This window comes from Mustela nivalis (genome assembly GCF_964662115.1).
Source record: "Mustela nivalis genome assembly, chromosome: 14".
In the NCBI taxonomy this organism is placed as follows: Eukaryota; Metazoa; Chordata; class Mammalia; order Carnivora; family Mustelidae; genus Mustela; species Mustela nivalis.
Genome location: NC_139033.1, coordinates 3,456,989 through 3,475,773, shown reverse-complemented (window position 1 = coordinate 3,475,773; position 18,785 = coordinate 3,456,989). Strand labels below are relative to the sequence as shown.

Below are 18,785 nucleotides of genomic sequence, written 5' to 3'. Positions count from 1 at the left end.
ACACATACAGTTTGAAATTCACTTTAGGGGTGCCTGTGTGGCTCAGTGGGTTAAAGCCTCTGCCTTGGCTCTGGACATGATTACAGGGTCCTGGGATTGAGCCCAGCATCGGGCTCTATGCTCAGCGGGGAGCCTGCTTCCACCTCTCCCTCTGCCTGTCTCTCTGCCTACTGTGATCCCTGTCTGTCAAATAAAGTTATAAAATCTTTAAAAAACCATTTTACTTCCATGTACAAAAAATTTACATTAGGAAAATGAATTTTTTTATTATGTCCAATTCACCAACATATAGTGTATAATTTGATTGTCATCTGAATTTGATGAAAGAAACCAAGAAAGCAATGCTTGCTCCTTGGGGAAAAAGAGAGGCAACCTCACCTTGGCAACACTCTGGTCCTCTTCTTCTTTGGGCTTATGGCAAAGCGTCTCACAGACTGAGATTTTCTCAGACACATCTGGAAGGACATCAAGAATGTACCCATCAGCACATTGGTGGTGCTGTTCAAGATTAATTCGAGGAGGGGCGCCTGGAAACTCAGTTCTTTCAGCACTGGTCTTCCCGCCAAGTCATGCTCTCAGGATGCTATGATCCAGTCCCACGTGGGGGGCCCCTCCTCAGGGAGGACCTGCTCTTTCTCTCTCCCTCTGCCCTTCCCACCTGACTGTGCTTTCTCTCTCTCTCTCTCACTCTCTCTCTCTGAGAAATAAAATCTTAAAAAAATGAATAGCTCGGAGAGTATTGCTTGATATGAATGTGGGTTAGATCATGTGGGGTCATGTGGTTGGCTGGCAGGGGCTGAACTGCCCCTTTGGGGTCTCCCACGGCTAGAACGTGTGCCCTAGATGAGGTTTATTCTTTTCTCTGAGAATGTTGACTTTGGCCAGTGGCAGTGGTGGTAGAATCTATCTCCTGCAGAAATATACACGCTCTCTCTTGCTCTATTCATCTCTCCCTCTCTGTCTTTCTGTCTGTATCTTTCCGCCTCTGTCTCTCCATGTTTCCCACAAAAAATCACCCACTCACAATCACACTACATAGAGCCACAAAAGACACCTCAACCAAAAACCTCATGCACACAAACTCACAGCACACACACAGAACCCACTGGCTTCCTAGTCTTGCAGACAAAAGAGCATACTTTGTCACCTGGGAAATATGCCTGTCCCCAAACCACCAAGAGTCCTACCAAGAACCCCCAATCAGGGAGGCTCTCCAGACTGAAGATTGCAAGGGGGCCCCACCTGCCTTACCAGCTAGAGTTTTTCCCCAGGAAGAGACTGAGTCCAGAATACGTACCGCCTCCCTCTGTTGATGTTTCCTGAGGCTGCAGGCACAGAAAAGAGGACACCATGAGTCTCTGGCCGTGCTGTATACTTGTCTGCCTGTACTGATCTTTAGTTCTCTGAATGACTTTAGGAAACCAGATGGAACACAGTGATTGAATCCAAGGCCCCAAGAGTGGGACCTGGATGCCTGTATGAAGTTATTTTTCCTGGGAGATGTGTCTACCCAGTCCACTCAGGATGGCAACTACAAAATTCTTCATCCAAGCAAGAGAAACTCTTGTGGATGGAAAGGATCATACCACAGCAATTCTAACAAGATTTGCTGTTGCCAGTGGTAAATATCCTCTTGAATCAGACGATGGTGGGCAGGAAACAACCACTCAGGACTCTCCGCAAAAGGGAAATTATACATATGTCCTCTCAAATGTGTATGTGTGTGTATACCCACGTATGTGTATATATATGGATATATATACTTATATAAACACACATATATTTATATGTATGTATATATATATAAGCATATACATATATATATACACGTTTATACATATATATGTATATAAAATTATATATACACATACATACACACACACATACAGTTTGAAATTCACTTTAGGGGTGCCTGTGTGGCTCAGTGGGTTAAAGCCTCTGCCTTGGCTCTGGACATGATTACAGGGTCCTGGGATTGAGCCCAGCATCGGGCTCTATGCTCAGCGGGGAGCCTGCTTCCACCTCTCCCTCTGCCTGCCTCTCTGCCTACTGTGATCTCTGTCTGTCAAATAAAGTTATAAAATCTTTAAAAAACCATTTTACTTCCATGTACAAAAAATTTACATTAGGAAAATGAATTTTTTTATTATGTCCAATTCACCAACATATAGTGTATAATTTGATTGTCATCTGAATTTGATGAAAGAAACCAAGAAAGCAATGCTTGCTCCTTGGGGAAAAAGAGAGGCAACCTCACCTTGGCAACACTCTGGTCCTCTTCTTCTTTGGGCTTATGGCAAAGCGTCTCACAGACTGAGATTTTCTCAGACACATCTGGAAGGACATCAAGAATGTACCCATCAGCACATTGGTGGTGCTGTTCAAGATTAATTCGAGGAGGGGCGCCTGGAAACTCAGTCCTTTCAGCACTGGTCTTCCCGTCAAGTCATGCTCTCAGGATGCTATGATCCAGTCCCACGTGGGGGGCCCCTCCTCACGGAGGACCTGCTCTTTCTCTCTCCCTCTGCCCTTCCCACCTGACTGTGCTTTCTCTCTCTCTCTCTCACTCTCTCTCTCTGAGAAATAAAATCTTAAAAAAATGAATAGCTTGGAGAGTATTGCTTGATATGAATGTGGGTTAGATATGTAAGGTCATTGCTTTTCTATCAATCTCTATCAGTAGATTTCTTTGCCTGCCATTGTGTGTAAGGCTGGATAATCAATGGGTATATATTGAAATATATCTTGTTTCTATTTTCACCAGTCTATACCTCTGGGGTGGGCAAATGCTGAGTGAAGGCATGCTGCTGGTATTTCTCTATACCTATAATTTAGGCAGATTAAATTTAGGCAGATTAATTAAATTAGCCAGATGTCATCAAAGACATAATGTAAAAGAAAATGTGTGTTTTAGTACAAAAGCTTGTATCTAGACACGTTCTTCTCAGCTGTTTTGGAAAACTAGTTCTATGAATAAAAACAGCATGTGCCCAGATGTATTGAAGTCAAGACTCGGGCCACGAGAAGGGAGTTTGAAGGTACATGAAGACAAAAAGAGACACTTCCATGGGCAAAGACCATGGAGATCACCTCTTCTTCCTAAGGACAAGAGAGAGCCTGAAGACACTGAAAAATCAACACGCTCTTCTGGGATCCATAGGAAAACAGAGGACACAGGGAAACCATGGCCCTCAGGAGACAAAAAAGGGAAAACAGGGGATCGAGCTTTCCTGGAGCAGACACTCTCTCGCAGAACACACCATTTTCTCAACCTCCCATGGAACATTCAGCAGGAGACCACATTCTCAGCCGGAAAACACATCCCAACACAATCAAAGAGTAGACTCAATACAACAGCCGCTCTCAGACCTCTATGAAATTCAACTAGAGATCAACAACAGGAAGAAATCTTGGGAGAATCCCCAAGGAGCTGTGATTTAAAAATACACTTCTGAATAACCCAGTGGTCAATGAAGAAATTTCAAGAGAACCTTTAAAATATTTTTCACCAAATGAGATGCAAATGTACCTTGACCAACATTTATGGAAAGGCAGGGCTTGGGGGAACTGATAGGACTGAAAGTCGTGTGTCAGAAAATCAGAGAGATGTAACATGCCTAGGCTTGCTTAGAAAACAAGGCAAGAGTGTAGTATCATAGAAAGCGAGCAAGAGAAAAAAATAATATTATTGCAGATACCATTGAAGTGGAACATGGGAAATACTCAGACCTAATCCATTAAACTAAGACACAAGCTCATTCCTTGTAAATATCAGTGAAATGGATAAAGCTGTAGCCTGATGAAAAATGAAAGAATAAGAGAGGACGTACATTAACATGGGACACAAGAGTCATCGTCACTACAGATCGTATGGAGGTTGAAAGGATTCAAAAGTAATATTGGGTATTTACTCCCAAAGATAGAGATGTAGGGAAAAGAAGGGCCATCTGTACCCCGACGTTCATAGCAGCAATGGCCACAGTTGCTCAACTGTGGAAATAGCCAAGACGTTCTTCAACAGACGAATGGATAAAGGAGATATGGTTCATATATACAATGGAATATTATGCCTCCATCAGAAAAGATGAATACCCAACTTTTGTATCCACATGGACAGGACTGGAGCAGATTTTGCTGAGAGAAACAAGTCAAGCCGAGATGAACCATGAGAGACTATGGTCTCTGAAAAGCAATCTGAGGGTTTTGGAGGGGCTGTGTTGGGAGGCAGGGTGAGCCTGGTAGTAGGTATTATGAAAGGCACGTATTTCATGGAGCACTTGTGTGGTGCATAAACAATGAATTCTGGAACAGTTAAAAGAAATTTAAAAAAATAAATAAAAATTGTTTTAAATAGGATGAATACCCAACTTTTGTATCAACATGGACAGGACTGGAGGAGATTATGCTGAGAGAAATAAGTCAAGCAGTGTGAATTATCGTATGGTTTCCCTTACTTGTGGAGCATAAGGAATAACTTGGAGGACATTAGGAAAAGGAAAGGAAAAGTGAATTGGGGAAAATCAGAGGGGTAGATGAACCATGAGACACTGTGGACTCTGAGATACAAACAGGGTTTTAGAAGTGAGGGGGATGGGTGAGCCTGGTGGTGGGTATTAAAGAGGGCAGTATTGCCTGGACCACTGGGTATGGTGCATAAACAATGAACACTTGGAACACTGAAAAAAAAAATAAAATCAAATTTTAAAAAGTAAAGTAATACATGGAAAAATCCTAGGATGGCTTAAGCAAAAAGGCCAATTCCTTCCAAAACAGAAACTCTCAAGACCCACGCAAAGGAAATAGATTGTCTGAATTGGCATATATCAAAGACAGTGAATCCACAGTTCATACGTTTCCCAGAAAGGAGGTGCCGGCCCCAGGTGGCTGGACTGGTGAATTCTATCAAATCTAACAAAGCATAAGAGCCTTGCTGTGTCTAATCCAGCCATCACACTCTTAGGTATTTATCTAGTTGAGCTGAAAAATTATGTTCCTATGAAAACCGGCCCAGGAGTGCTTCTATCAGCTTTATTTAGGAACACCACAACTCAAGGCAACTAAGTTGTCCTTCACAGAGTGAATGGGTAAACAACCAACAATATCCCCATACAATGAAATAGGATTCTGTAAAAAACAGAGCTGAACTTCAGGGCATGTAGTCGGCTCTCTCAGTTAAACACCCAACACTTGATTTTGGCTCAGGTCAGAATCTCGGGGTCAGGAATTTCAACCCCGTGTCAGGTAAGCTCCATGCTGAGGAGGAGCCTGCTGAAGTTTCTCTCTCCTTCTTCCTCCTCCTCTCCCCCACACTTTCCCTCTTTCTCTAACTAAAATAATAAAAGAAAAGAAAAATAATTCAGGTGTCAAGTCACAGAAAGATATCAATGAATGGTAACTGTATAGATAGAGGAGAAAGCTGTCAGTGTGGAAAAGCAACATGGCTTACAGTTCCAACTCTATCATATTCTGGAAAAAGGAAATCTAGAGCGATGACAAACCATCAGCGGTTGCTCTGATTCCTAGAGAAAGTGCAAAGGTATTACTAGGTGAAACACAGGATTTTTATGGCAGTGAACCTACCCTATAAATGGTGGATACAGGACTTTGCCCATTTGTCAAAACCCATACTACTGCTCAACACAGAGCAGGCCTTAATAGCAATGGTGGAATTCAGTGAATAATATCTCTAGGCTGGTTTGTTATTTGTGACGAATGTTCCACAATGATGAAGGTTTTGATACTTGTGGAAAAGGTGCACTATGGGATAAGGGGGATAAGGGAACTTTTTTTGATTATCTCTTCACTTGTTAGGATACTCTAAACCTACTCTAAGTATTAAGGTCTATTGATTAAAAATTAAGAAGAGATCTCTTTGGCTAGTGTTTAACAACACACTCATGTCCAAATGTTAGCTTCACTATACCTACCATTTAACGTTACCAAACTCGAGGTGCAAATGCAGCTTTATTCTTGTGGTTATAAACTCATGAGTGACCAGCTGAAATTCAATGTTCACAAAAATAATATGGCTTGGTATCTTTGTCTGAAGTATGGGACACTCACAGGCTAGTATAATGATACAGCTTCTTTTTTTCTTTTCTTTCTTTCTTTCTTTCTTTCTTTCTTTCTTTCTTTCTTTCTTTCTTTCTTTCTTTCTTTCTTTTTTTCTAGCAACAAAGAGAGAGTGTGAGCAGGGGAAGGGCATGGGAATTGGAGAGAGAAGCTTAAACAGCTCCATACCCACCACGGAGCCACACATGGGGCCGAGCTCCGGTCCCTGGCATCATAACCTGAGCCAAAATCAAGATTTGGACATCACATAGGTGCTCCTACAGTAATTATTCTTGAATCCGATTCATGAATAAATTCCCATGGTACCTTCATGGGATCCATCAGTGGGTTGTATTTTTATATGATGTTTCCATCTTCGTGCCCATAGCTGGGTGAATTTCTCACCTGCAAAGGAAGGAAATGTCAACATTTGTGACAACCTGGATGGCCCTGGAGGACATCATCTTAAGTGAAATAAGCCAGACCCAGTTAGACAAATATGGCATCATGTCACTTATATGGGGCACCTCCAATAGTCCAATACATAGAAGCAGAGAATAGAATAGGGGCTTGGAGGAGCAGCAAATAAGGGGATATTGATGATAGAACAAAGTTTCAAAGGTACAGAAGAAATGAGTCTGGAAATGGACCTTGCAACATGGGGCCTGGGATTAAGAACCCTGTATTCCAGGCTTGAAAATCAGTAAAATGTTGGAATGTAGGTTAAGTGTAGCTTAAGTGTCCTTTACTACCACAGGAAAAGATGGGGGAAAGCTCTAGCAGACACTGTATGAGACTATAGAGAAAGACAGAAGGACACTGTCATTGAGAGTGAGGGATTGGTGACTTGCCAAGAGTGACTATACTGAGGAGTGGGAAATCTGGGACAGGAATGGAGTCGAATCCTTGGGGAGAGAGATCCCTCAATACTTGAGATCTGCCCAGGGCACCTGAGATCATGCCCTGCAGTCCTGAACCAGGGCTTCCTCAGTTTAGTCCCATTCTCAAATCCTCCTGCCCCAAGTGGGAGTGTGGGAGACACTTGATGCCCTGGAGGAGGTGCCTGAGCCAACAGAACAGTCCAAATCCTAACTCAGCCCCCCACCACTGAGTTTCAATCCCCAACCTGGAACACAATGCAGATGGCCCCGTGAGAAACCCCTCTGAAGAGCCAGTGGAATCCAAGGGCCATCCACCCACAGCATTCATACTCCTAGCTCTCTCATGTGGAGCCTTCCCTGGGACCAGTGGACCACCCTCAGGGACCAGTGGTCTGCTGGGATCCCAAGCTCATGCAGAAGCCAGGACATTCCAAACCAACTGTCCCATGATGGCTCTACTAAGAATCTGCTTCCCTTCTAAGGACTCAGCATCCCTGAGCCATTCCTGCCAGTTAACTGGTAAAATGGCAACCTGGCTTAGTGCTTTGGTGGTTGAATAAATCAAGACAGGGACCTTCAGTGTCTCCTTGGTTATTGATTTGAGTAAGTCTCCAAACAGCCTGGACGAAGGGCTGGCTGGCACAGAGTGAACAGGGGCTGCACAGGCTCTCAGTGGGCACCTTCCCTGTTCCTTCCTCCCTCCCCCAGGCCCAGTCTCTATAGACTCCTCATTCTTCTCTACACCCTGAAGTGGCAGGGGACCATGTCCCACCTCCTTTCAGGGGAACCCTCTGGGGCACCTGTGTGGCTCAGTGGGTTAAGTGTCTCACGTCGGGTCATGTCGTGATCTTGGAGTCCAGGGATCGAGCCCATCCCCTGCTTCTGCACTCAGCTTGGTGCCTACTTGTCCCTCTTCTCCTCCCCACTTTCCTCATAACCAATGACCGTTCTCTCTCTCTCCCCCTCAAATAAAATCTTCTTTCAAAAACCGGGAATATACAAAGGACCCATAGGGAGGGACCCTTCTAAACCCGAGCCCCGCGAAGCTCCCCCTCTCATGACACTCCATGAGGATCACCCAGACCTGTTTGCATTTATCTCTCCTCTGCTCTATACTCGTTGGGAGCCTGAGAATCGGTGACCTTTCATTGAGACTAGATTCAAATCTAGGCATGACATTCTGTTGCTTGGTTAGGAAGCAACCAAATTGCTTGGTCCTTGGTGAGGAATCTCATCAGTTGTTGACAATATGTAAATAATGAAGTCCTATCATTGAAAACCAAGCACCCTCTTAGTTCTATGTTGATTTCCTTCTGGTCTTGCTGTGTGATGCCAGGTGTATATATTCATTGAGCATGGACTCTCTCCATGCTTGCACTTACTAGCCAACAATGGGAGAGCTCTTTAAGAAGGCAAGGTCCCCACTGGAGCATGGACACTCCCTGACCCTGAGGGATAAGCCTGTCAAAACAGAGACGATGGACACCAGGCTGTTACGAGCATTTGAGTTCTTATTGGTCAGTGTCCCTAAAGTGTGTAATTCACGGCATTCAAGCATGTTTTTAGGGCTTATGGGGGAGAATGTTATCCAATATGCTACACTAGGTCCCCAATTCTTCTTTCTTTTTTTTAGTAGGCTCCACGCCCAACATGGGGACTGAACTCATGACCCTGAGATCAAGAGTCAAATGCTCCCCTGACTGAGTCAGCCAGGAACCACCCATTATGATCCCTATTCTTATTCTATTTGTACCATGCCCTGAAAAGGGACCATGCCATGACACTGACCACTCTCTATCTCAGCTCTACAAGGCAATCGCAATGAGGGCAGTGGAGAGAAGGCTAATCATGAACCGGTTCTCTGAGTCCATTTTATTGTCCCAGGAGTGTCCCTGGGCTCACAGGATTTCTGCATTACTAGGTCTTACTCATACTGAAAGTGCCATCAAATACGATGAAAGGGTCTCCTCAGTTCTGACTGGACTGAGGTGTAGCCCAGCAATGAAACAGAGTTTGACTGGGTTGTCCTAAAGTGTGCCTCCAAACCCTCAATATCTTTGAACTAACCAGGCTTTCTATGTCCCTTTCCTAGTAAGGACTATGGCAAGGTCTGTACTTGTGGGGCTCAGGAGCTTCTGTGGCCTATGTGACCCCCGAGATGACCTCATAATGCTAAACAGCACTTGGGATTTCCCTTGGCTCAGGTAATTCCTGACGTACACACTGTGACTACAGCTCTATGCACAGACACTAATGAATCCATGTCTGAGTAGTCAGTGCAGTTCAGTTCAGTAGTTAGAGCATGAACCCTGGGACCATAGGCCTAGGTTCACCTCCTGGCTCCTTTACATAGGAGACCATGAACCTGGTCACATTCATCCCTATGCCTACGTTCCTCCACCTGGGAAATACGGAGAGTAAACAAAACATCCAATATGTGTGTGATGAGCATTACTGAATTAATGCATGTCACATGGTCTGGGAGGCTCATTGGAGGGTATGGATCTTGTCTGAGATCTCACAATTTCACAAATTCCAGAGCTGGGTCACATCTGGGCATTTGAGTTCCCAGACCATTGCTTTGTGGCACAGCTGCTTTGCCTAAATACAAGTGTTTGACCCTAACACAATTTCGTTTGGATGGATCAGAGGTATCAAGAAGTCAATAAGGAAAAAACAACCAATTTCTGATTCCCTGAATACACTCTCTGGGACCCTTGGTCAGAAATAGTCATGATTATTCTCTAGATTGTTCCAGTTGCCTGACTCATGGTCAGCAGGCCAAATGAGAGGAATCCCAGGGTAAAGGATGGCAGGGTCACTATTGCAAAGTCTAGTGCTTTAAAGCATGTGAAACAATGCCACCTTGCATTATGTATTCCTCACACAAACATAAGTGCCTCCAAACAACATATGAGTTCCTGAGGCCATTGTCACAGAAGAAAACCATAGCTTAGCTGTTGGAAAGAGATCTGGAGGAAAGGTCAAGAGAACTAACAAACACATCCCATCAAAACCACTCTAATGAAGACTCTTTCTGCTTTCGAGCTACCATCCTATGGGCAAGTGTACATGTTTATCCACTTACACGTAAAGTTTGTCTCTACTCATGGTCTCCACCTCCCATCGTTCTTTGTGCATTCCTAACAATCTATGTGCTTGGGTATCAATCACTCATTAACACAATTCATTAACTAATTAGCCATCTTTCACCATATGTTGAAAGACTGGCTATTCATTGTGTAACTGAGGACAAAATGTCCTTATAGTTTCACTATACTTACTTCTGGGGAACTGAAAAGGATGGGGGATAGCATATGACCTAGACAGCATATCACCTAGAAAAAGTAATTTTGGATAACAGCCAAAGAAGAAAGGGAAACATCTGCTTGGGGGTCATAAGTGAAATGTAGACTCTTCTCTTCTTTGGATCTCTTTGGGGCGCCTGTTTCTAGGAACAAACCAACATGTCCCCAAAATCCTGAAATACCCATTTTGGGATAAACGGTACAGGAAGACATTGTAAAACATGGATAAAACAATCATAAATATCCTCCATATCGACCTTTCCGGGTTCACTCTCACTTTCAGAAAGGAGGAATGGGAATGTATAATTTTGGACGTTAAAAAGGCGTAAATTAAAATAGATGTTGCCCTGTTTTCTCCCCTAGGGAAACCTAGTTTGTCAAGGGTGAGGTGCAGGATATCAAAGGAAGGAGTACATTTTTCAAAATGGAGGACAAAAGTCAAGGCAGCTAGCTTGGTAGAATAACCAAAAATATAAATCAAGGGATAAAACTAAACTATAAAACATTTGTATAACTCTGAATGACAAGTTGGAGAGAGAAAATTTTCAAAGATGAGAGAATAGTTGGAGGAAGAGTGAACTATCTGATTAGCAGCAAACAGCAGTCAGGAGATCTGTAAGAACATACCACAACAGCAGCCACACAATCCAATCTTGTTCCCCATATAGAGAGCTCTAGGTGTCTCAATGACTCACTCAGCTCAAAGAGGGGCCGTTGGAAAGGACAGCAGAGGTGTATTTCTCGTCGCCATGGTGATGGTGTCATCATAGACCTTTCAGAGTCATCGCAGCTGCACAGCGGCCAACTCCTGCTGTCCAGACAGGTGGCTCTTCACAGACAAGGGTCTCACGTGAGAGGAAACACTTACTTTCCAAAGTTGAAGTCTGGTCTCACACATTATCCCTCTGTTTTTGAAAAGAAATGACATGAGGGGAGGTGGCCTGCCCCCCAAATAGAGTCACTAGCCCATCTTTAGGGTGAAGAGAGGAAAAGAAACACATATTGAGAATAGATAGAGGTCCCATTCTTTTTTTAAAATGTTTTTTAAATTTATTTTTTATTTATTTTCAGCATAACAGTATTCATTGTTTTTGCACCACACCCAGTGCTCCATGCAACCCTTGCCCTCTCTAATACCCGCCACCTGGTACCCCGACCTCCCACCCAGGCCCATTCAAAACCGTCGGATTGTTTTTCAGAGTCCATAGTCTCTCATGGTTCACCTCCCCTTCCAATTTCCCCCAACTCCCTTCTCCTCTCCATCTCCCCATGTCCTCCATGCTATTTTTTTTGCTCCACAAATAAGTGAAACCATATGATAATTGACTCTCTCTGCTTGACTTATTTCACTCAGCATAATCTCTTCCAGTCCCGCCCATGTTGCTACAAAAGTTGGGTATTCATCCTTTCTGATGGAGGCATAATACTCCATAGTGTATATGGATCACATCTTTCTTATCCATTTGTCCTTTGAAGGGCATCTTGGTTCTTTCCACGGTTTGGCAACTGTGGCCATTGCTGCTATAAACATTGGGGTACAGATGGCCCTTCTTTTCACGACATCTATATCTTTGGGGTAAATACCCAGTAGTGCAATGGCAGGGTCATAGCAAAGCTCTATTTTTAATTTCTTGAGGAATCTCCACACTGTTCTCCAAAGAGGCTGCACCAACTTGCATTCCCACCAACAGTGGAAGAGGGTTCCCCTTTCTCCACTTCCTCTCCAACACTTGTTTTCTGTCTTGCTAATTTTGGCCATTCTAACTGGTTGAATACTGTTATGCTGAAAATTAATTAAAAAATTAAAAAAAAAAACAAAGAAGATGTGGTCCATATATAAAATCAGAAACAGTGAAAACCCACCATTTGCACTGACATGGATGGAACTGGAGGGGAATATGTTAAGGAAAGAAGAGTCAAGCAGAGAAAGACAATTATCATATGGTTACACTCATCTGTGGAACATAAGCAATAGCATGAAGTGCCATAGGGGAAGGGAGGGAAATCTGAAAGGGGAGATGAAAGGGAGATGAACCATGAGACACTATGGACCCCAAGAACCAACCTGAGGGTTTCAGAGGGGAGAAGTGTAGGGGGAAGGGGTAACAGGGTGATGGGTATTGAGGAGGGCATATGCTGAGATTGGGTGTTATATATATATAAAGAATAGATCATTGAGCACTACATCAAAAACTAATAATGTACTCCTATACAGTGGCTAAATGAATATAATAAAAAAATTAAAAAAAAAATCTGGGGCACCTGGGTATTTCAGTGGGTTAAGCCTCTGCCCTTGGCCTGGATCATGATCAGGGTCCCGGAATCGAGCCCCACGTTGGTCTCTCTGCTTGGTGGGGAATCTTATTCCCCTCCTCTCTCTCTCTGCCTGCCTCTCTCCCTACTTGTGAGCTCTGTGTGTGTGTGTGTGTGTGTGTGTGTGTCAAATAAATAAATAAAATCTTAAAAAAAAAAAATCTATCCAGGTTTCCATCCAGGGGCTCGTAGTATGGCTCCGGGGGTCATGATGGGCAGCAAATGGTACATGCATCAGCACATGAAAAAGGATTAACGTAAAATATTTGTTGCCAAGTTATGATCACATCCCTTAAATATATCCCCAATTACCAATTTTGTGAAATAGATCGGTGTATATCTTGATCTTATTTAATTGACCACAAATGTCCCCTATTAATTGGACACCTTTCCTGAGTTAACTGTAACATTAAGACAACACATGTCCTTTGAAATCAGGTATTAGTTGATAATAGACTCAACATTCTCCCCACGCCCAACAAGGAAATTGTGGATGTCATCTATAACGCACATTGTTTCATTTTCTTTTGAAGAAAGAAAGGAAGCAAGGTTTCTATCTCAAAGACAGGCTTGCTTCCCTTGGTGGTAGATGGGACCACTTTCTCCCTTGTGTCTCCAAGAAGGTTCTCCAAAAGGCCTTTGGACGGAGATAGGGCACAGAGAAGCTGTCAGGACATTGGAAGTGCTGCTCACTTATTACTCAGGGAGATTTGCTTGGTGTGGACATGGGGCAGGAACGTATGCATATCGTTGGTTAACCAGCAAGGACTGAGCAGCTGCTGGAGCATCTTCCTCAGTGGTTGAAGGCAGGCAAAGAGAAGGAGCAGGAAGGAAATGAGAAATAGAGGCTTTGTCTTTCTAGCTAAGGGGAACTTAATCCATGTGAAATGGTCTATCTAAAAAAGACAAACATTAAAATGTATGTTGTTTCAATGATGGAGTCCCATGATTCCTACCCATTTTAAAGCACAGCAAAATTACACTTATTCAAATGTTATAAGACCTTTTCAGCCTCCATGCTTTTTATACACAGCTACTGTATTCATCACTAGTCTATTGGATTTTTAACTTTTTTACTGTGATGAAGAATATATAACATTCATCCTTTTAATCATTTGTCTGTATACAATTCAGTGGTTTTAATTATCTTTACACATGTATATTCATCACTACTATCTATACCCAAAACTCTCTCATCCTATCCAACATAACCTCCATACCCAGGAAGAGATAACTCCATCTTCCCCACTGCTTCTGGCTCTTAATAACCTCTGTCTTTATGAGTTTGCCTATTCTAAAGACATTATATTAGTGGAATCATACAATATTGGTATTTCTGTGCTAGATTGATCTCATAGAGGATAATATTTCTTCAAGGTCCATACATGTTGGGCATATTTCAAATTCTTTTTTATAGGTGAATAGTACTTTATTGTGTGTATATAACACATTGTGATTGATCCATTCATCATTTGAGGGACTTGAGGGTTGATTCCACTTTTTGACTAATGTGAATAGTGCTGCCAGGAGCACTGATGTATGGATTTCTGTAGAATCCTGGCATGGAACCTCTTCGACCTCAGCCGCAGCAACATCTTCCTAGGAACAAGGCCAAAGGCAAGGGAAGCAAGGGCAAAAATGAACTATTGGGATTTCCTCAAGATCAAAAGCTTTTGCACAGCAAAGGAAACAGTTAACAAAATCAAAAGACAACTGACAGAATGGGAGAAGATATTTGCAAACGACCTATCAGATAAAGGACTAGTGTCCAGAATCTATAAAGAACTTAGCAAACTCAACACCCAAAGAACAAATAATCCAATCAAGAAATGGGCAGAGGACATGAACAGACATTTCTGCAAAGAACACATCCAGATGGCCAACAGACACATGAAGAAGTGCTCCATATCACTCGGCATCAGGGAAATACAAATCAAAACCACAATGAGATATCACCTCACCCCAGTCAGAATGGTTAAAATCAACAAGTCAGGAAATGACAGATGCTGGCGAGGATGCGTAGAAAGGGGAACCCTCCTACACTGTTGGTGGGAATGCAAGCTGGTGAAGCCATTCTGGAAAACAGCATGGAGGTTCCTCAAAATGTTGAAAATAGAACTGCCCTATGACCCAGCAATTGCACTATTGGGTATTTACCCTAAAGATACAAACGTAGTGATCCAAAGGGGCACGTGCACCCGAAGGTTTATAGCAGCAATATCCACAATAGCCAAACTATGGAAAGAACCTAGATGTCCATCAACAGATGAATGGATCAAGAAGATGTGGTATATATACACAATGGAATACTATGCAGCCATCAAAAGAAATGAAATCTTGCCATTTGCGACAACATGGATAGAACTAGAGCGTATCATGCTTAGTGAAATAAGTCAAGCAGAGAAAGACAACTATCATATGATCTCCCTGATATGAGGAACTGGTGATGCAACATGGGGGCTTAAGTGGGTAGGAGAAGAATCAATGAAACAAGATGGGATTGGGAGGGAGATAAACCAAAAGCGACTCTTAATCTTGCAAAACAAACTGAGGGTTGCTGGTAGGAGGGGGTTTGGGAGAAGGGGCTGGGATTATGGACATTGGGGAGGGTATGTGCTTTGGTGAGTGCTGTGAAGTGTGTAAACCTGGGGATAAAAAATATATGTTTATAAAAAATAAAAAAAATAAAAAAAAATACGCCAGTGAAAATCCACAAAAATTTTAATGTTTCAAAGTTCTGTAAGTAGCAAAAATTTGGAAGAAGGTAGAGTCATGATAGATTTTTGACCAATCATTTGGTAAACTTCTATTGAATTAGACTGATGTCTGTGTTAAATGGTATCTGTGACAATAAATTGTATCACCAGCCATCATTTGTCACCAGTTATGTTCTCACTGATTTCACAAACCTAGTAGGAAACCTAGTAGGAAAAGTACGTCAGATATAGCCAAATATTTAACTCAACTCTTTTTTATATTGGTTTTGTTTTTCCGTCTGTAATAAATCTATCAAAGTTAAAAAAAAAAAAAAGAATCCTGGCATGGTGATGATACACAACACTATACATTTGTCACAACCCCCAGAATGTCAAAGCACAAAGAGTGAATTTTAATGTAAACCGTGGACTTCTAGTTAATAGAAGTGTATTGATATTGTTTTGCAAATTATAACAAATGGACCACATTCATGTAAGATGTCCTTAATGGATGAATCAGGGGGCATGGGTTATGGGAGCTTTCTATATTATCTGTTCAACTCTTACATTCATCTAAACCTCCTGTTATAAATAATACCTATTAATTTTTTAAAATCTGAAAACACTTTTTCAGTCAAAGATCTGTTTCAGCCAATGTTCAAAAATCAGCTAAAAGTCTATATGTTAACTAAAGATGTTGTTTACTGTTAAAAGGAAACCCATTCTTGAGTTTGAAAAGTACCTGTATTCTAGAGCTACAGCAATACTGAATGGCTTGCTCATTTATCTTTGCATACACAAGAGAAGAATGTGGCTTAACATTTTTATGGTTTTCTCTTAAAGATAGGCCAGGGAATAAAATAGAATCATTATTCTTGAATGAACCTAATGAGTCCATTTCCACAGTACCTTCAAGTGGGTCATCTATAGGGTGCCCTCTGTTGTGTGGCCAGAGGTAGAGTTTCCTGAATCACTGCTTAGGACCAGTTGATATTCTTCACCTTATGTGAACATTTCTTCTTAATCCTTGAAGCAAGATCCCAGGAAATGCATCACAATAGAGAGAACTGTGGACAACTTGCTGGCAGAAGAACACAGGGAAATGGGTGATCATCTATTCCTAATTCAATCCTTTCATCCCATTATCCACCTGCTGCCCGCTCAGTAGAGCCTCCTGAATCCAAGTAGGACTTCTGGAGTTCTTGTGGTTGGCTATACGCTTAGAACACCCTATAGACAGATCCTGTGATCAAATACTTTTATTTCACTAAGGCATTAGAGAAATGCAGCAAAGGGCACTATCCATGACTGATGGCCTGGGTTCAAACTCCATTTAGAAGTCACAAGTGCCTGAGAAAGTGACAAAAACACTCTGTGTAATTCCCTGTTCTGAGATGTTCAAATGTGAATATGGCCTACTTTTTTACTATTATGTTAAGAGCCTAAACATAATTAAATACAAGAAAGCCTTATTACAAAAAAAAAAAAAAAAAAAAAAAAACAAACAAACAGATGACTGGTGTTTCCTAATTGCCCTAAGTGTTCAATCCCTGAGTGACTGCAAGAAGGAAATAGACACTTGGTAGTGGTTGAATCCAGAGAGGGGATTTGGATGGCTCCACAGCAGGGAGGAAGGAAGCTCCCTCTTAGCTTTTACATGGGAATGATGTTTCACAGCTCGTGGACAATACAATACATGTGACCATCTCCTCTAATTCCCAGGTGGGCCCTAGTGAGGTGGGTGAGGGCAGGGCAGAGGCTGTAAGCCTTATTCTTATTTTTTTTTTTATAAACATATATTTTTATCCCCAGGGGTACAGGTCTGTTAATCACCTGGTTTTCACACTTCACAGCACTCACCATAGCACATACCCTCCCCAATGTCCATAACCCCACCCCCCTTCTCACAACCCCCCTCCTCCCAGCAATCCTCAGTTTGTTTTGTGAGATTAAGAGTCACTTATGGTTTGTCTCCCTCCCAATCCCATCTTGTTTCATTTATTCTACAGTGGGAGGCCCTGAAATTCACAGAGATGAACTGACATGCCAGGAGTTACCATACAGATGAGGATGGGGTCCAGGACAGGAATAGAGTTGTTTCCCTGGGGAGAGAGATCCCTGAACACCCAAGACCTGCCCAGGGCACCAGAGATCATGCCCTGTCGCCCAGAACCAAGTCTCTTTCTTGGACGCTCCTGCTGGAGGAGGTGCCTGAGCCAACAGAAAAGACCAGATGCTAATTCAGCCTCCCACCTCTAGGTGTTAATCCATAACCCAAAACACAAGGCAGTTAACCCCAAGGGAAACCCCCTGGAGTGCCGGTGGAAGACCCACTGTGGCCATCCTCCCCCAGCATGCACATCACCAGCTGTGTCACGTGGAGCTGGAGCCTTCCCAGGGACCAGTTGGCTATGCTTAGTGACCAGTGAGTGGTCTGCTCAACTGCTAACTGACTCAGAATACGGAATATTCCAAACCAACTGTCACAGGATGCCTCTGCAGGATGCCAGATGGCCTCTGCAGGATGCCGGAGCAGTTACTGTGAATAAACTGTGAAAGTGGCCATCTGCATTGGTGCTTTGGTGGCTTAATAAATTAAACCTGTGACCTTCAGTGTCTCATAGGTTGATCTGAGAAAGTGTGCAAATAACCTGGACTATGGCCTCAGAGTGAACAGGGGGTCTGAACACTGGCTTGAGTGGGCAACTTCCCTACTCCTTCCTTCCAAAGAGTCTCCCCAGATCCAGGTTCTACAGACTTTTCTCCCTTACTAGTTCCTATAGGGGCAGGGGACAATGTCCTGTCTCCTCTTAGAGGGCCCCCTTTATACCCAGAACCTGCAGACCCCCTCCCCAGGACACAAACCAAGGATCACAAACCAGACATATTTTCCTATTTTCTCTTTCACTCAGGAAAACTCTATGCTCATCAGCTCCAAACTTTCTGACCTAGCATGGCCCCACTTCAAATCTAAAATTTTGCCCACACCATGCCCCAGACATCCAGAATATTACTCAGCAATTCCACACAGTTGTCTCATGCCTCAGTCTTCATATTTCCAAAGCTGAAGACAAAGACAAAAGAACCTCTAGAACCAGACCCCTGCTGGAGCAATCTCGAGAGTGGAAATTGATGGGCAAATTGTGCATGTCCAGAGTCACCCAAAACAGGAAAATAGCAGTGTGGGGCAGTACATGGGCCAGAACCTGACTTTACAGGATTTACTTCTAGCAGGGTGGGCCTAGTACACCTGACTCAGTCCAGCTCCCTGCCTGGACCATTCAGGGTTTCTTGACACTATTCAGTAGTGATGTGCATAAAAACGAAGACCAACCGTATGATAACAAGTAAAGGGGATTTATTCAGAACTTGCTAGAGCAAGGGAGTCAGCCACTATCACTGCATTTGGGCAGAGATTCAAAAGCAGGAGAAGAGTGCAGAAACATTGTAGAGCCAGAAGGAAAGTCTTCAGGGATGCCTGATTAAAGCCTCTTGGCATAAGGAAGCTGAAGTCAGGAATCTAGCAGCAGGACATC

The 18,785-nt window shown here is 42.9% G+C and overlaps 1 long non-coding RNA gene across 1 annotated transcript; it reads right to left on the bottom strand.

Annotated features, from left to right (window-relative positions):
- Nucleotides 1–1,838: 1,838 nt before the first annotated feature.
- On the bottom strand, nucleotides 1,839–17,685 carry LOC309848351. Its single transcript, XR_014302985.1, has 3 exons — nucleotides 17,615–17,685; nucleotides 16,159–16,330; nucleotides 1,839–2,334 (listed from the first exon to the last, which is right to left on the bottom strand). It is a non-coding gene; the product is annotated as an uncharacterized lncRNA (long non-coding RNA).
- Nucleotides 17,686–18,785: the final 1,100 nt, after the last annotated feature.